Source organism: Schistocerca serialis, chromosome 2, assembly GCF_023864345.2.
Source record: "Schistocerca serialis cubense isolate TAMUIC-IGC-003099 chromosome 2, iqSchSeri2.2, whole genome shotgun sequence".
NCBI classification, from domain to species: domain Eukaryota; kingdom Metazoa; phylum Arthropoda; class Insecta; order Orthoptera; family Acrididae; genus Schistocerca; species Schistocerca serialis.
The window spans coordinates 1,047,971,958-1,047,992,047 of record NC_064639.1 but is presented as its reverse complement, the minus strand read 5'-3'; the positions used below and the strand labels follow the sequence as shown (position 1 = coordinate 1,047,992,047).

The window sequence follows — 20,090 nt, the reverse complement described above, 5'->3', positions numbered from 1 at the left end:
AAAAATAATATGATTCAATACAACTGTCCCCCACTGTGCACTGATGTCATACAGAGGTGCACAGTGTCTGATCTTATTTCCCTTTTTGAGGTTTCATAATCCTGTCCAGTATAGGTATTTTTGGTCATTGGAGTTATCCTGAATGGGTATTGATTTATATGGGCATGTCAGCTTCTTTTAACACATACATATATAAGTATTCTCTCCTAACAAAGTTCATGCTCTAACGATATAGTCCCATTATTGTCAGTCAGCATCTGGACAGTGTTTAGCTTGTGAAGTATGCACGTGCAGGCCAATGTCCGTTATCATCACAGTTTGCGCTCACATGTTCAATATGAGGCCAGGAGTGTCTGTGTCATGCATTTACAGGAGCTTTCACTGTACAAATTCGTGAAGCTCGTGTTCAGAGGCATGATCCTTTGTGAAATCTTTGATGTGGTGACAACTGGTTTCCGTATCAGCAGTCCAAGGAATTTATTTCACCTCTTCACTCTCATTTGTTCAGTGGGGAGACCAGCCGTACATCCAACATCCAACAAAAAGGTAAGTTCCTTGCTCCTTTTATGATGTTGTCAAACACAGAAAATTCACGTTACATTAACTACTGCCATTTTTAGTTTACCACACGTGCACTCATGTATTCTTTTAACACACATACACTGAACACTTTGTAGCCAAGTTTTGTATGTTTTTGTGCTTTGTCCTTTTCACATACTGTACAAATAACATAATAAAATACAAATACATTTACAAAACACACTTATCCTATTCATTTGCTGACATGCTATTATTGTCGCTCATATACATTATAGTCTGTAACATATTCTCTTCCCTTTTTATGTATAGGGTCATTACTTGTCATTTTGTTTTAGTACATTTTGTTAGATTTCGTTTTTGTTACATTATTCAATTCCAATTACATGAGTACACATTTTACTCTCGTTTGGTTATACATGCTTCATGTAACTTTCATACAAAAATAGATTCTGTTTTCATTTATAGAATTATTTGACTTACATTTCATTACAATTTACTATCACTCCGTGTTGGAGGATATGTATCAAATCAAAAGAATCAAAGATGCAAACAGTAGTTGCTACAATAGATACTACTCACTGCTCAGATAACTACACATGGCCTCGCCTCTCTAGCATTCTCCAGGAAGGATCTACTCACTACACGGTTGTGGAAATTCCATAGAAAGGTATTTATGTGCTCAGTTACGTCTTGTTAATAGGCTTAACTGTAATTCCAAGAACAAAGTAGTTTGTTGTTTATAAACACAACTCAAATCTGACGATACCAGTTGTAGCAAAATACTTATTCAATGTTTAAAAGTGCAGCACAGTATTTACTTGTTATCTTCATTGTAAAAAGGATAACTATTTCATGTGATGAGGTTTACAGAGTTGTATCGTCAATACAATATGTTACATATAATGAGTGTAAAACAATGTTTACATAGGTAATAAAACATGCATAAAAGTTTCAATGTATTTCCGGTGTTTGACACTTTCATAATAGTTGACACTCGCTCCAGTTAGGTTTCGGTGCTAGATTATTTTGTAGTACTCAACCTTAGTTCAGCATTGTGATATGCAACATACTGCAACTGTTTTCTTCTTCACATACATTTACAGTATCACGTTCATACGTATCATAAACTTACAACTCTACTTACTTGCGGTGCGGTCCTTTCTTATGTTTACATGGTACCTAATGCTTTACAAGCATTTATCTTTCTGCACTTTAGGATGTGTCGATGCATCATTCCCTAGATGAAAAAACTTAATACTAACTTAAAACTAAATCTTCACAGATTTATGAGAAGCACCCAGAACTGTATGGACAGTGATACTGAGCAATGAGAATGTCAATTGGCTTTACAGCTGCAGTACATAATGCCATTGCCAGCAAACTTTAGGAGAGCAAATAAACCGGATTGTGAAAGTGCTGCTAATAAGACTTTGTTGTGACCGACACAAACAGAGCTTTTATAATAATGAACTTTGCTGGCATTGATATTCGGGTGGTGGGACTGTTGTCTTTCCCATTCTATCAAGCCATGAAAGTGGAAACTTAAATGAACTGTGCAGCATATCTGACTTTCAATGACGTTACAGAAGTTTGAACTGCAAGAACAGAGTGGACATTGCTTGCAGTGTGCATCACGTAAAAGAACAATTTTATGGACTGTGTATTTGTGGCTACAGCTATATGAATTTGACGAACTGTGTAGTTGTGGACAAAAGTATCATGGACAGTGCACAGAGTGTATAAACAAATGCTGTCTATGTAATGTGCTTTACAACAGGGGACATGTCAGCAATGGTCACATGCGAGCGTCGTATGGTTTGTTAATTGCTACTGGGTTACTGATACAGCTGTGCAGAAACTTTGTTCGCATTTCGACAGAGAAGATTAACAAGTGGAACTGCCTTATCCTGCTCACAACCTCATAACCCACCAACGTCATGCTGCCCAGCATAACGCTTCATATGCAACGAAAAGTTAAGATAGTTTGCCAAATGCTATTCCCTGATCTAAAAACTTTCTTTCACTATTAAAAGTAGTAGAATTATGGACTATATTCAAATCAATTCTTTGCTTGTTTATGTTTGCTTTCTGATATTGAAAATAAAAGTACCATTAGTGAACTAATAGTTGCACGGTAGTCATTGTTGAAACACCAGTAAATATAGATGTCTTCCTCTCATTAGAACTATTTCTCCTTGCATGTCAAAATTCTTGCAGCTGCGTTATTTTAGGTGATTTTATGTATTGTTATGAGTGCAGCAATGTGATAGTGACTGAAAGAGTATTTTGTTGCAAAATATGGCTGCCTACATAAATTACGGTGACTGCCATAATTGCCTGAGATCCAACCAATGACATAAAAGTTGCCATTTCACCATTGGTGCATTTCCTGCTACGAGTGTGAATCATATACGTCAGGTGTCAAAACAGATGGGAAATGTTTACACAGTATTAGAAGCTTTGATATTGTATTTCTGTGAGTCATAGTATTGAGAGATGTTGGTTACACTCAAAAGTGGGTATGTGTAAGGTGAACCCTCCAGTGTCCATGTAATTATTAAGTGTTGTATGTGATTCACATACCTTTCCTAAATTCTGTCAGATTTTGTCTTTGATGTTTTTTTAGTTTCATAGGGTATATACACAATTTTGTTGACTCAGGTTATTTTCAGAGCAGCTTCTTGTAAACATTTGGTTTTTCAGTTCATAAATAAAGTGGGATTGTGATCAATTGAGAAGTATAACAAATAGTTTGGTTTTCCACCTAGAGTTCTGGGCGACTTCATAGTTCAGATTTTGATAATTATGTTTCCTATGGGGTGAGATCATCACATATGGTGTCATGTTGTGATAGGACAGTGTTTTAGTAATACTGTCTCTTTGAACCTAACCTTAGGATTGGAGTTTGAAATTTGGAGGGGTGAAAATTGTATTGTTTTGTTTTGTATGGGTTTCCTTTTGTAGACAAAACGAAAATCAAAGAGGATGAGTGTGTAGCTATTTTCAAAGGGTGGGAAAGTGAGCAGGGCAAAAGTAAAGAAGAAGAGTTTGTAATGGAAAAGGTAGATAAAGAATCAGAAATTAAAGTGGAACCAGGTGTCAAAAGAAAAGTAGAGGAGAAGGGAGGAGTAGAAAGTATGTTGTCATTGCTGCTAGCAGAGGTGAAAGGAGTGAAAGAAAGAGTAGATTAAGGGGCAGAAAGAAATAAGGGACGAGGTGAAAGAAATCAGAGAAGGGATGGAAAAGGGGCAATGAGAGATGAGAGAAGGTTTACAGAAAGAAATCAAAGAAGTGATGGAAAAAGGGCAGAAAGAAATAAAGAAAATAAAAAAGGGCAGGATGAAATGAAAGAGGTGCTGAAACAGGGGTTAGAAAGTAAGGTGTCTGAGGTCACGTTGGATGTGGGTAAATATTTAGCAAAGTTCAAAGATGATTTAAAGAGATGTTTAAAGACACAGAATTTGAGTTTAAAAAAATGAGGAGGTGGTAAAGGGAAAGGTAGAATGCTTGGATAAAAATGTTGAAGCCCAAGCTAATGAATGTAAACAAGGGAGAATCAAAGTGAAAGGGTATTGTGTCAAAATTTTCAAAGAATATAGCCAAAAGACTGAGGCAGGAGTGGAACAAATTAAAGAGACCACTACTGTGATTGAAAATAGGGTGGGGACTTTAGAAAGGACAGTACAAGATAGGAATTATGCAGCTTCATCTGTGGTAGTGCATGTGAGAGATGGTAGTAGTTTTAATAAGATAATGTTTGACCCTAGGGGTAATGTGCACCCTGTGTCTTTTATAAACAGTCTAAAAAGTCAGTTTACTGTGGAGTGGAAAGAGAAAAATAAATTGAGGACGGCTAGTGCCTGTCTAAAAGGTGAAAGTTTGGATTGGGGAGCTAAAGCACCTGATAAATATGAAACTTTTGAGGAATTTGAGTCAGCTTTTGGGGGAGAGTACTGGTCCAAAGAGAAACAAAGTGATGTTATTGAAGCCTTTAAGAAGGCCCCATGGTACGATAGGAGAAATAGAGAAAGTATGCAGTAGTACTGTGAGAGGTGGATCAATAAATTGAAGCATTTGGATGGTACTTTGAGTGATAGGGATACAATAGAGATTTTAATGGGAAAAAAGGTGAGGATTGATAAGACATAATAATAATGTGGAAGATTTTCTGAATAGAGTGAGGGATGTATATAGATGGCAGACAAATTCTTCATTTCATGAAAACAGAGATTATAAGTGGTACCAGGAAAACAGAGATCAGGCTAACAGATTGAATCAAATAACTGTGCGAGGTAGAGGAGGAGGAGGTAGAGGAAGTTTTAGGGGTAACAGTAGAGGTCAAGAAAGATGGGGAGAATTTCATCCAGGAAACAGTATCCCACAACAGTAAGGGCCCAGGCTGGGGTGGGTCACATATCAGGGTCCACTAATATGGCAAGATGCCACAATGAGGCAATGTGTCTAATAGTCTGTAATGATACTAATAATGCTAATGGAGGTGATAGAAGGTGTAGAAGTCAGAACTGGTGATTGAAGTTTCTTATAGGAGTAATGAGGAGTCAGCAGATTTTTGTATGGAGATGTTTTCCCATATGTATGATGGTGTAAGAGAATATGAAGAGAGGCAGGGAGGTAAAAGAGAAGATACTACAATACAAATTGCAAGTGTTGGGAGTGAAGAAAAAGGAGATAGTGAGAGTAGTTGTAGTTATGAAGAGGGAGAGGAGGTACAAAGGGATACATTTCTTTTACATGGTAGTTTGCAGGAAAATGGTAATGAAGGAGGGCAAATTTCTGATGTTATTGGGGGAGAGACTTCTACAAATTCTTTGAACCACAATGACAAAGAAAACAGATAGGAAGAAGTTAGTCTGTTCATCATTGGTAAGGGTAAAGGGGTGATGACTTGCAATATGGAAGAAAGAGGTTTCTGTGTGATTTGGAAAGAGTTGGAAAAGGTGGAAAATCCAGAATTAGGTTGTGGAGACTGGAAACACAGCAGTATTGAGGAAGAATTATTGCATGAGGGAAAGGATGTTGATGATATTAAAGCTGGGCAACCTTTTGTAAAAATAAGGGTCTATGGTAGGGAAGAGAAAGATCTTTTAGACACTGGTAGTGAAATTAGTGCAGTAGCTGATGAATTTTATAATTATATGAAGGATGATAATGAGCTAATGGATGTGCCAGTGTTAGGATTGAAAATAATTGGTGCTACAGGTAAACTGAGTAAAGTTGTTAAATGTAAGATTACTTCAGATTTTGGACTTGGGGCAATTTTTTTGTGGAACTTGCATTGGGTGTTAATATTATCCTGGGCATGGATTAGTTAATGGATTGCAAAGCAGAGATTAATTGTGGAGATAGTTTCATCAGTTTTGAGAGTGACGGATCAGAAACAATGGTGCATTTTAATGGTATGGTAATAGATAAAAATAATCTAGTAGGGCAGTTGAAGATGAGATTGATGCCAGTAGGAGTTGATGTTGGGGATTTAGAATTGAACTAGATTATGGTAATAGTGAAGATGAAAAGGTAATACTTGAAGAACTGAAGGTCCAAATTGACAAAGTAGAAGGGTTAAGTGAGCACCAGAAAGAGGAGTTAAGATAAGTTTTGTGGATAAATAGAGAAGTATTTTCAGATAAGCCAGGTGAAGTTAAGAATTTTGAGTGCAAATCAGATGTGAAACCACATGAGCCTTTTGTAAGAAAACCTTTTTCTATCCTGTTTGCATTGAGGGAAGGAGTGTATGCGGAAACTGAGAGTATGGTAGAGTGTGGTGTCATAGAGAGAAGTAATAGTGAATATAACAGCTCGTTGATAGTAGTGGGTAAAAAGGATAGCAGTGTGAGGGTGTCATATATTCTAGAATGTTGAATACTATAGTGAGTAAAGAAACTGATCACCCAGAGAATATGGATGGAATATTGCAAAAATATTTTAATATGAATTATATGACGAGTCTGGATCTGACAGGGGGCTACTGGCAAATTCCACTTGTAAAGGAGTACAGGAAGTATACTGCACTCTTGGTGAATGGGAAGTGTTACCAATATACTGTGGTTCCTTTTAGTTTGAAAATTAGTGTATTAGTGTTCATATGAGCTCCCGACCAAGTCTCAGGACCAGAGTTCAGTTTAAAAATAACAGTGTATGTGGATGACCTAGTAGTTGCCACAGAAACTTGGGAAGAGCATTTTAACTTACTGACCGAGGTATTTCAGGCTTTGATAGAAGGAGGCATGACCCTGAGACTTAAGAAATGTGAGTTGGTAAGAAAAGAGATAAAATTCTTGTGTAGAATTCTATCCAGAGTGCCAATCTCCCAAGAATTGTAAGCAGTTGAAGTCTTTTCCAGGTTTGTGTAACATCTACAGAAATTTTGTGTCTGGTCAGGTGTACAACAACCAATGTCTGAATAAGTTGTTGAGTCCTAAGGTAGCTTTTGCTTGGACAGATGAATGTGAGAAAGCTTTTAATCTTATTAAGGTGGCTTTGAAGGAACATAGAATTTTACACCATCTTGATCTCAGATGACCTTTTTCTTTAGGGACTGACTTCAGTGGATATGGTATCGGAGTGAAATTATTTCAGAATTTTGGGGATGATGAGAAGGAAGGCCATAAGATAACTGCCTTTGCAAGCAGGTCGTTGACTAAATATGAAAGAAATTATACTGTACCTGAATGTGAAGCTTTAGTGATTTGATTTGATTTATTTCGTGTTCCATAGGTCCAACTGTGTTGGATACACAAGGACGTGGAACGAGTCAGTTTTTTACAAATACAATTTGATAATCTTATAGCATATACAGAAATTTGAGTATATAATTATATAATAATTTATACAGTAAATTCTTTGGGCAGCAATACAGAAAAAGAAAATATATATTTTCTTAGAATCATTAAAACACTACAGAAAACAGATACAGAGCACACACAGATACAGAGCTCAGGTTAAATTAAATTCTTAGTGGCATTATGTCAACTTGTATTATATAATATTAAAATATTACAATTTATTTAGTTAAAAATTCATCTAGACTGTAAAAAGCTTTTTCTAGCAGAAATATTTTTAGTGCTTTCTTAAACTTACTCTTGTTATGAATCTTTGTCTTTATTTCGGGAGGAAGAGCATTGAAGAGTTTTGCTCCAGTGTAGTGGACACCCTTTTGTACCAAGCTCAAATTTCTGAGTTCACTGTGTACGTCATTCTTCCTCCATGTGTTATGCTCATGATAATTACTGTTTGGTTGAAATATATCTATATTTTTACAAACAAAACACACGAGAGAAAAAATATATTGGCATGTAGTTGTGTATATTTTAAGATTATGAAAACTATTTCTACACGAGTCTCTTGGGCGCAATCCACATATAATTCTTAAAGCTCGCTGCTGTGAAATGAACACTTTCCTTGCTATGGCTGGTTGCCCCAAAAAATAATTCCTTACTCAATGAGAGGATGAAAATAGCCATAGTATGCCACTTTTGCAGTGTTAGGTTCAACACATGTAGTGACAACCCGTAAAGCATAGGTAGCAGAGCTAAGCCTCTTACAGAGATCAATAATATGTGAAGACCAGTTCATTTTCTTGTCAATGTGCACTCCAAGAAATTTTGTTGTTTCCATTCTAACTATTGGTTGATTACAACATGTCACACTTACCTCTCTCTCTTTTTCTGTTTTTGTACAGAATTGAATAAAGCTGGTCTTACTGGAATTTAATGAGAGACTATTCACCTTGAACCAGTTAACCACATCTGAGAGTATGTGATTAATGAGTTCCTCAAGATTGTTGTCTGTTCTACTGCTCATAAAAATTGTGGTATCATCAGCAAATAATGTAAATTTACACGGCAGGCTTGTACATGATGGTAGATCATTTATAAAAATCAGGAATAATAGTGACCCAAGAATTGAGCCCTGAGGCACTCCACATGTAATGGAACTCCATTCAGAATCTGAGGAAGTGTCACATACTCCACCCGAGCTATTCAAGACAACTTTTTGTTTTCTGTCTTGGAGGTACGACTGTAGCCAATTGCCTGCAACACCACTTATTCCTACTAATTTTGCTTTTTGCAAGAGAATCTGGTGATGAACACAGTCAAATGCTTTGGATAAATCACCGAAGACACCAAGTGCTTGCATTTTTTCATTAAGGGTTTCTAGGACTTCATTTGCAAGTGCGTAGACTGCGTCTTCTGTTGAACGGCCCTTTTGAAAGCCAAATTGGCTCTTGCTGAGAACTCCATTCTTCATGAGATGATCAGTAATTCTTACATGTATTAGCTTTTCTAGAATTTTGGAGAAAGCTGTCAGCAAAGAGATAGGTCGATAGTTAGTTAGTTCAGCTTTATCGCCCTTTTTGTACAGGGGCTTCACAATGGCATACTTAAGTCTACTGGGAACAACACCTTTCTGAAGGGAAGCATTGAAAATGTGACAGAGAATGTCCCTTATCGACACACAAGAATATTTCAATAAATTACTAGATATATTATCAACCCCTGCAGAATTCGTACTTTTTAGAGACATGATGATAGTTTGGGGATTCAAACAATTCAGAAATTATCTAAGGGAAAACAAAACTATCATTTATACTGATCACAGAGCTCTCATATTTTTCAAGAAATTTAGGCTGATGCATTCACGGCTGACAAGGTGGACAGTATGTAGGCAGCAATTTGAGTATGAGATCAAATATGTCAAAGGTACACAGAACACAGTGGTGGGCACATTATCCAGATTGCCACTATGAGAAAATGGCAGGTCAAGATTTAGAAAAAGAGCAAGTAAAGTTATTTTAAAAAAAAGGAGTTCCTGGAGAAAGAAAATATTTGTGAATACACGAGGAGGTATCAGAATCATGATGAAGTATGGAAAATGGTAAAGAGAGACTTGGATATGCCAAATGCTAACAATAAGGTGCTGATGTACTATAAAGTACAGGGGAGAGCTTTATTTAGACAAACCAATGAAAATTCATAGGATTGGAAGGTGTGTTGGCCCAGTGAATACGCAGAAGACATAATTGATCACATTTGTGGCATCTCTGGCACAGAGTGCCCTATCTTTGGCACCTTCCTTCTTTGGACTAGTTTTCTTGTGTGATCTACCGGTGCACAGATGTGTAACAGCCTTTCCTTGTTATATGTATGAGTGACCAATAAATGTGTATTCAATATTAAGTTTGTTATCTCTCAACTAATCCTCCATGATAACCACAGTGGTGACCCCAACACTGTTGACGTCTCATCCAGTGTTATTTATGCTTGTTTTCACCTTTCGCTCACACTGCGTGCCAGACTGCATTGTTTACACCACAATGGACCTATCTGTGACTTTTGATGCAAGTGTAACTACCCGGGCTGCTGAAACATGTCACTTCAAGGCCACTCCCCAAGCAGTGTAGAGTTGGTAATATAACTAATGAAAAAGTGAGGAACATGAGGCGCCGCGTCTTCTGAACCAATAACAGCACCGAACAAAAGCCGGTTCGGGTGTCGACACTATCACGTTACTGGCTTCTGTGTAAACATTGTATGTTACTGCGTGAACACCTGCTGTTGTGTTGTGTTACCACCTTGACTACAGTTTTTGTTTGTTAAACAATGTCACCAAACCAATGTCGTTCACCAAGCGACAATCCGTTGTGCTGTGGAGTGCCATTAAATAATCAGGCTTTGGAATTGCTATGGAGGACGTGTGAATTTTATGAGCAAGAAAAAGAATTTGTTTCTGTTCATGGGAATGCGTTGATTCCTGCGGATAAAGTTTTACCACCTTGACTACAGTTTTTGTTCGTTAAACAATGTCACCAAAACAATGTCGTTCACCAAGCGACAATCCGTTGTGCTGTGGAGTGCCATTAAATAATCAGGCTTTGGAATTGCTATGGAGGACGCGTGAGTTTTACGAGCAAGAAAAAGAATTTGTTTCTGTTCATGGGAATGCGTTGATTCCTGCGGATAAAGTTTTAGAGCGTACGTCGAAAACTCTAGGATTCAGTGAAATAATAGTTATAAGGAAAGGGCTGCTGCTTAAAGATTTACAAGACAGTGAAGTAAACCGTGTGGAAGAAAGCCCCTGTGGGGGGAAGCAGTGTGTTTTTAAGTACTCCAGGAAAGAAAAAAAAAAAGCAGCCTGGTCCTGTTACAGATATTGAATCTTTCCAATCTGATGCAATTCGTCGGCACATATATGGATACTATAAAAGGAAAGAATACCCCACAATAGTGAAGCTGATAATTTCTCTTAAAAGAAAGTGAACTTTTCTCAGGGGGGGGGGGGGGGGGGAACATGACTTCATACAATATTAAAAAGTATGGGCTTCCGTTTTAGGAAGTTAGATGGACGAAAACTGTTACTTGAAAAAGCTCATGTCATTGCAGCTCGTACCATTTTCTTACACAAAATTGTAGGAAAGCACATACATTCAGTCATATGGTTAGATGAGACCCGGGGTCAATGCTGGAGATCAGTTGAGAAATGCTGGACAGATGATACTCCGAATAGCAGCAGTCATCAGCCAACAGGAAGAGGATCCTGATTAATTGTGGCTCATGCAGGATCTTCAAACGGCCTGAAGGACTTCTAGTTTTTCGATCTAAAAAAACCAGTGACTATCATGAAGATATGAACCATCCACGGTTTAAAAATTTGTTGCTCCAGTTTAGTGTTCTAACAGTGTTTGTGATGCACTGTACTATTCCATGATTTTAGATAAAACTCCCACCATTAGTGACTGTAAAGAAACTATGGTGCAGTGGTTGCAAGCAAGAGACATTGCTGTGGGCATGAGCATGACAAAGCTGTGCAAGTAAACAGAGTCACTTGGTAATTAGGCTACCACCTTATCACTGCCATTTTAATCCAATTGAATTTGTTTGGAATGACGTCAAGACATACATTAGAAGTAACAATAAGACCTTTACTATAAAAGAAGTGGAAAGACTGATACATGAAGGTCTTGCTCCGCTACCTCATGGAGGAAAAAAGTAGACCATTTTGCTAAGCTCATATGAGAAGCACAGACTATAGATGGCATTATAAATGAAAAAGAACAATTAATGATTTCTCTCAATGATGATGAGGATGATGATGAAGACAATGGCTTTGGCATCGATTCCGATGATAGAGAAGGAGAACTGGATGGAATTGCACCATTGACGTCATAAATTGGCGAGTGTAAATGTATACAGAGTTAATTATTTCTCTCTGCAATCTGGCAGGCTATGCATATTTTGCTTTATTTCTTTCTATGAGTGTGGATAGCGTGTTCTGTGGTATGCTTAGGTTTACATTATTATACGACGTTTTATGTGCAGCTATTATGGTAACGATTTGGAACAACTTTTCATAGATTTGTCATTAACTTCAGGCGTTTTCATTTCCCGGTTTCATATACTATTAGATGCTTAGTCTCCATTGTCGTTCTCTCTATTGTTAGAAAAATGTAGTTTGTTGCACTTAACGTATAAACTTTGATTGTAGCTTACATTTACAAAACATATTTCGGAGTTGTGGGCATGTGCAGTGCCAGCTACTGCAACCAAGCAACCGCAGTATAGCCAACCACATGCAAGCTGTCAGGTGACATGTTTCGCCGGTCTGGGTAGGGCCCCATCAACTTTGCCACTTGTGATCATGAGTGGACAAGTGTACCTCCTACAAACCTGGTTAAAAGTGAACAGTTATTTATGCCCGGCCACGCCAGCAACCACCTAATCTTACCCAGTTCAACATGGCCACCACCTAGTGTGGCAGCACAATGACAGCGACAAAATGGACAGTGCACGCCGCCTAACCACAACATGGAGGACCTTCCAGTTAAGGACATTGTGGTTTATCCTTCATGTGCATCGTTATGTTTGGGATGGCTTGATGTGTCAGCAAAGTTCCAGGACTGTGAATTGAACATTTCTATGCACGGGGTAGCACATTCTCATTTACATAGTGTCACAGCAGCCCCACCTGCACATTGTTTCGGTGACGCCGGTCGCCTCGACCGTGCCGGTTTCCATGACTGTTCCACTGTGATTGCACCACAACCATCTTCCACTTGCTTTCGTAATAGTGCCAGCTGTTCCACCTGCACTGTTTACCAGGTCTGCCACCCCGTGCCTCCACTGTGACTGCCCCCAGCGCTGGTCGTTACATCAGTGCGGATTTCTTCATCAGGTTTGCCGATTGGATGCACCTTGCTGGCTTATATGTGCACTGCCAACTCTGCCCCCTCTGTATCATGTGCTGCATGCAGCCACCGCCCCACCCAGACCTTGGGCGATGCACCGTTCACCACTACTGCACTTCCAGGCTCAGAGGCATCCTGCTCTGCCTGCACCGATCTCTGCCTGCCGGAGCTGACTCAACATATGTTACCAGGCAGGATCCCCAAGCTACCTGCATTGCAGAAAAACAACCCAAAAACTTGGTTCACCTTAGCTGACCACCTCCTGGACGTCTAAGGCATTTCTGACGTTGATGCTCGTTTTGTCTGCCTGATGAGTCATCTCCACACACATACGGACCTCATCAGTGACTTGCTCCTCTCACCACCAACCTTGCACAAATGTACGATGGCAAAATCACTGCTTATCGAGTGCTTTTTCTGCCCTCTGGTGGAGGCTACGCAACACATTATTCACAAGGAGCATCTTGATGACTGCACCACTTGGCAACTTTGGTGGTGTCTATGTGCTTTAATTGACAACCACGCATTGCCTGATGCTGCCCTTTGGACACTGTGGATGATCACTCTGCCTTTGGATCTGCAGCTTCATCTACTGTTTCATGTTCTTGATCCACTCGAAGTTCGATTACGCGTGGTGGATCAGGCTTACACCATAATTTGTCACCGAAATCAGCTGTCACGAACAACATCTCCACCATCCTACTCAGTTGGCACAACTGCACCTCTGGTTCCACGCCCAGTCAGCAGAGGCCGGCGTGCTCCCCTCAGCTGCCCATCAGCAGCTGCCACCTAGCAGCCTACAGGATGTACTGCCAGTGGGCTCCCGACCTCGCCTAACAGTGGCCCGATCGGTTACTGGCCCTGCCGCAGTCAGCTGCAACCCCCGCCCACACCGCGCTGGCCTGCCAACTGGCCTACCTGCTGTGCTGGTTCCATGTTACTTACAGGGTCACCACCCGCAACTGCCGCACGCCATGCACCTACCCAAACGAGACTGGTGGGCACATTTAGGTGCCATGTCTTACCACGTACCTTGACGGTGCCTATCTTCAGACACTGCACCGCCCGCTTCAGCGACGCGACGTCTCTATACCACAGGTATCTCGACCGGCATCTGCTTTCTTGTCAACACTGGCGCTGATGTTAGCATCATCCCGGTCAAGCATGCTATCCCCCCCTACCCTTGCCTTGATTGCCACCAACCATTCTCCAATTGCGGTCCATGGCTCCATCAAGATGTTGCTCCAGCTCTCACCGCTTCACACCTTCCCTTGGACCTTCCATGCTGCCAATGTAGATGAACCTGTGATTGGGTTGGATTTTCTACACCATTATGAACTTTCACCAGGCCTGCTGGCCGCCGCACTCTGCCTCACAACCGGCTCTACAGTTCCATGCACACCAAGTTCAGAACCACTTCTCTCTCCGCCTCCTTGGCTATGCTTTCCACATGTGCTTCCGTGGTCGAGCACTCCCTGATCGACGAACTCAGCATCCAGGACAATGACTTATGCACCCGCATCGCCTCTGCCCCTGCTGAATTGCCACATGCACGGCATACCATACATCGCCTACCTGCAGCCCCTCAGCGAGGTTGCCCACCATATAGCTCTACATCGTCTTCTAGCCAACCTGCTCCAGTGTCGAGCATTCAAGTGCCTGCTGTTTCTTTTTTTTTTTTTTTTGCATTGCCATGGACGAATCTCCAAGCTGCGCCTGCATGCGCCTCTCCAGATTCTTCACGTTGCTTCACTCTTGCATCGCACCTTCCATCACCGACTACAGCTGATTCCCCACCTGTGTCGCTCTGGTTCATCAAGGTCAGTGAACCATCGTTGCCTGTTGAGACCTTCTTGTCCCCTAATGCTGACTCCCCTACACGATTATAGACCATCAGTAATGGCACTTGCCATAAGATTCGCACCACTGATGGCCCACCCTTTCATTATAAGGCCAGGCACCTTAACGCTTCCAAACATCTGCATGCCAAGGAGATTGTTCAGGATTTGTTGGCTTCAGGCATCCTCCGTGCCTCTGATAGCAACTGGAATTTCCCTCTTCACCTTGTTCCCAAAAAGGACGGCTCCTTACACATGTGCAGAGACTACAGGGCCCTTAAGGCCCGCATCATTATCGATAACTACCCCATACCTTACATTGAAGATTTCACGTAGTTGCTTCATGGCTCCACCTTTTTCTCCATATTAGATTGTTCCAAAGTGTATCACCAGATTCCTATCCATCCACCAGATATTATGAAGATGGCCACGATCACACCCTTAAATCTATTTCATTACTGTTACATGCCTTATGGATTGAAAAATTCTGCGCAGACATGGCAGCGGTTCATTGACTCCATTTTGCTCCCTCTGAATTTTGCTTGCACTAACTTAGACGCTATCCTGAACTTTTCTTCCTCCGCTGAGGAGCATCAAGTTCACCTCACTTCCATCCATTCGGCCCTCACTGCCAATGGCATGGTGATCAACCATGATAAATCTCAACTATGTTCCACATCTGGTACCTTCCTCAGCCATTCTGTCTCTGCCAAAGGCCTCTGACTGATGAGTTCTCGTGTCAAAATCATACTTCAGCTTCCTCTCGGCGAGGATTATGCTCAGCTACATCGTTTTCTGGGTATGGTAAACTTTTGCCGCCGCCATATTCATCAAGCTGCCTCTGTCCAAATGGCCCTCATCGATACTCTCTCCGGCATGAACACCACTGGAAAACGCATGTTGGAGTGGACCCAACCTATGCTAGATGCTTTTGGTGACCTTAAAACTGCCCTAGCTAAAGCAGTCACACTCACCCACCCTGACCCTGAGGCCCGTGTCTCGATCACAACTGATGCCAGTAACTCAGCTGTGGGCACCATTTTACAGCAGCACACTGCCGACTCCGCCCAGCCCCTCTGCTTCTTTTCCAAGAAACTGACTAAGAGCCAGTGCAAGTGGTCAGCATTTGACCCTGAGCTGTTTGCAGTGTACGAGGCAATTAAACATTTTTGTAGTGACCTCGAGGGGTGGCCCTTCACAATCTATAGTGATCACAAGCCACTCGTGGATGCTATTCGTAATCCTGCTAAAGACCTTTCACCCAGGCATTTCCGCCATATGGACTACATCTGTCAGCACTCTTCTGATGCATGCTATATCCACAGCGCAGAGAATATTTTGGCAGACTACCTTTACAGCATCTGCGTGCTAACCCCACCGCTGGACCTGGAGGAGCTCATCCGACTACAAGTCACTACTGACAATATACAGCAACTAAGATCAGACAATGGCTCATCACTCTGACCAGCCCCATATACTACCTGGTTCAGCAATCCCAGTCCTTTGTGATACTCTACGGGCATACTTAATCCCCTGGTCTCCGCCGATCTTTGTCATAGGGTATTTACCACCTTGTATGGCTTAGCTCACCCTGGGACATGGGACATGACGCAGCTGGTTGTGGAGCACTTTGTCTGGCCTGCTGTGAAGCATGACTGTCGCTCTTGGAACTGTGTGTGCATTCCGTGCCAGTGCAGTAAGGTTGGCAGGCATGCCCAACCTCCCCTGGGCAAGTTTGACATCCCGAAGGGGCGTTTCTGGCACATCCAGATCGATGTCGTTGGTCCTCTTCCTCTGTCCGAGGGCTAGAGATATGTCTTATCAGTCATTGACCATGTGACCTGCTGGGTTGAGGCGGTCCCCCTTATTGACATCATGGCTGAGACCATTGCCTGTTCCTTCGTCTTGGCATGGGTTGCTTGCTTTGGCTGTTCCCTATCTCTCACCACTGACCACGGAAGCCAATTTGAGTCTGCCCTCTTCACACAACTTTGCAAACTCTGTGGCATTGCCAAGTTTCATACCACAGCTTACCACCTGCAGGTGAATGGCCTCAAAGAGCGGTGGCACCGCACACTCAAGGCTGCACTAATGTGCCACAGATGCCTATGGTCGGAAGCCCTCCTGTGGGTCCTGCTGGGTATTCGCTCAGCTCATAAAGAAGATCTTAATGCCTCATTTGCCGAGCTTCTGCATGGCAAGCCTCTGCTTCACCCCACCATATTCGTCAAGGATTCACCTTCTGCCACATCCGAGGATCTCCCCGCCCTGGTTGCTCATGTCTGGACACATGTCGTACACCTCTGCACCCCCCTGTCCCGCCTGCACACCACCTCCCCTGTGTTTGTCCACAACACCTAGCTACATGTGACTTAGTAATGCTGGAGCCCTTCAGCTGCCCTATTCGGGCCCTCATCATGTGCTACGTCGCGGTACCAACACGTTCGTCATCCACTTCCACGGACAGCCATAGAAAGTCTTAGTTAATAGACTTAAACCGGTGTGGTCCCTCAATGACAACCTATCTCCTGACGCAGCCGTCCTGCCTTCGGTTGATTCATCTCCGCCCGCCGTCACCTCTCATGTGCAGCCATTGGAACCACAGGGCTGCAGCACTGCCGACACTGCTGCCCCCACTTCCTGCCACCTACAACCGCTGTGTTGGCATCAAGATACCAAGATTAGGACTTCCCTCTGCCATGCTCCACACTACCGGGGGAGGGGAGTGGGGGGTTGTATGTGGCGTCCCTGGCGCAGAGTGCCCTATCTTTGGCACCTTACTTCTTAGACCAGTGTTCTTGTGTGAACTTTTGGCACACATATGTGTAACAGCCTTTCTTTGTTATATGTGTGAGTGACTGATAAATATGTATTCAATATTAAGTGTGTTATCTCTCAACTAATCTTCTGTGATAACCACACATTCATTTGAGTTAAAGACATATTGGTGCTAAAAAGTGTGTGCAGAAATTGAGAGATTGTGTAATTTTTGACAATACAGGGTGATTCAAAAAGAATACCACAACTTTAAAAATGTGTATTTAATGAAAGAAACATAATATAACCTTCTGTTATATATCATTACAAAGAGTATTTAAAAAGGTTTTTTTTCACTCAAAAACAAGTTCAGAGATGTTCAATATGGCCCCCTCCAGACACACGAGCAATATCAACCCGATACTCCAACTCGTTCCACACTCTCTGTAGCATATCAGGCGTAACAGTTTGGATAGCTGCTGTTATTTCTCGTTTCAAATCATCAGTGGTGGCTGGGAGAGGTGGCCGAAACACCATATCCTTAACATACCCCCATAAGAAAAAATCGCAGGGGGTAAGATCAAGGCTTGTTGGAGGCCAGTGATGAAGTGCTCTGTCACGGGCTGCCTGGCGGCCGATCCATCGCCGCGGGTAGTTGACGTTCAGGTAGTTACGGACAGATAAGTGCCAATGTGGTGGCGCTCCATCCTGCTGAAATTGTGGAATTTGCAGCTCTCTGCTAGCTCTGCGAGTCGATTTTCCTGGGCTGCGAACAAATGCTTGCTGGATGCGTGCTACATTTTCATCACTCGTTCTCGGCCGTCCAGAACTTTTCCCTTTGCACAAACACCCATTCTCTGTAAACTGTTTATACCAACATTTAATACACCACCTATCAGGAGGTTTAACACCATACTTCATTCGAAATGCACGCTGAACAACTGTCGTCAATTCACTTCTGCCGTACTCAATAACACAAAAAGCTTTCTGTTGAGTGGTCGCCATCTTAGCATCAACTGATGCTGACGCCTAGTCAACAGCGCCTCAAGCAAACAAATGTACAACTAAGTGAAACTTTATAGCTCCCTTAATTCGCCGACAGATAGTGCTTAGCTCTGCCTTTTGTCGTTGCAGAGTTTTAAATTCCTAAAGTTGTGGTATTCTTTTTGAATCACCCTGTATGGTAAAGAGGGTGAATACCCATATTAAAATGTGACAAATGTCAGAGAGCAAAAGTTATGAATCAAGTGTGTAGGCTTCCAATGCAAAGTGTTAAACCAAAAGACTTAATGGATTTATTAGCAGTGGGTTTTTATGACCCTTTGCTGAAGACAAAAGGATGTTTTGCTTATATTTTTCTAGTATTGGAAGTGTTCTCTAAATTTGTAAAGCTCTATCCTTTGTGCGAAGCAATTGGCAAGGCAATTTGGGCTCGGTTAGAAAAGGACTATTTTGTGAAATCTGGTAAACCCAAAGCTATACTTTCTGACAACGGGTCACAATTTACTGATAAGAAGTGGAAGGAGGGGCTTGCTAGTCATGGAATAACTGTAACACATAGATCAACTTTTCATTCGGCAGGAAATCCTGCAGAATGTTATATGAGGGAAATTGGTAGATTGTGCCACATATATTGCAGTAACAAGCATAATTCATGGAGAGATATCATGGAAAATATTGAGCATGTGATTAATACTGTGAGCCATGATGTAACAGGGTTTACTCCTTATGAGATTATGAAGGGAGGGAGGTCTTTAAGTTTTGTAGAGGAGAGACTGTCTTTTCTTCATATGGAAGAGTTAAGTTGGGATGAGAAAAAGAAAGTAATGAGGGGATTAGTGGAAAGAAGTTAGAGGAGAGGAAGAAAAGACATGATGAAAGGATAAAGAGGGTAGATATTAAAGTAGGAGACCTGGTGCTGGTTAAGACCTATCAGAAATCCAAGGAGACAAATAGCGAGATATCAAAATTTTTTGATGTGTACAAAGGACCTTTTAAAGTGGCTAATATTCTACATCTGAATGCATTCTATCTGATTTATCCCAAGTCAAAGAAGAAATTTGTTCTTAAGAATGTAGTCGATTTAAAACCACATAAGGCAAGTACAACATTGATAAAAACGGTGGATGTAATTAAGGGAATGAATTTTCTTTGCGAGATTTGGGACCCAGGAGGAAATACAGAGGAATGATTGGGTGTGAAGAGTGAAATGGTAAGATAATGTAAAAATTAACTACTGAAGTGCAGAAGGACTAGGTTAGAGTAATAGTGAAGAAATATGTATAAGGTGAAAAGAGTGATATTTGTAGGAAGATTATGAGATAGAGACAAATGGTGAAGGGCCGAAGGGATAGATGAGGATGATTGTTAATGAATAAAGAGATAAAATAAGATGAGCAGTAGTTCAGGGAGGATTATAATATAAAGTAAAATGGAGAAAAGGGTAAAAAAGTTAAAAGGAAAAGTAGAGGATGTTATATATGGAGACAAGAAATACAATGAAAGTGTCATTAGTATCTTGTAACAATAATATGAATCATTTAACTCAAAAAAATTTAATCTCTACTATTGAAAGGTCTGTTCATATTTTGCTCGGTGCCATCCTGTCACAGTCGCCATTGAATTGGTATGTGGCGATGGAAATGTATTAATAATTGCTTGAATAATTGGAAAAATCGATTAGAAAGAATAATTGAAATATTCTGAAGGTAATTTATGAATCTGTGTACAATCTTGGGTGAACTAAACTGATA

At 41.2% G+C, this 20,090-nt stretch overlaps 1 protein-coding gene across 2 annotated transcripts in view; it reads right to left on the bottom strand.

The window, feature by feature from the left end:
• The window catches only part of LOC126458486 (leucine-rich repeat protein SHOC-2-like), a 180,679-nt gene that overhangs the window by 18,226 nt on the left and 142,363 nt on the right, over nucleotides 1–20,090 (bottom strand). The gene's annotated exons all lie outside the window — the stretch shown is intronic.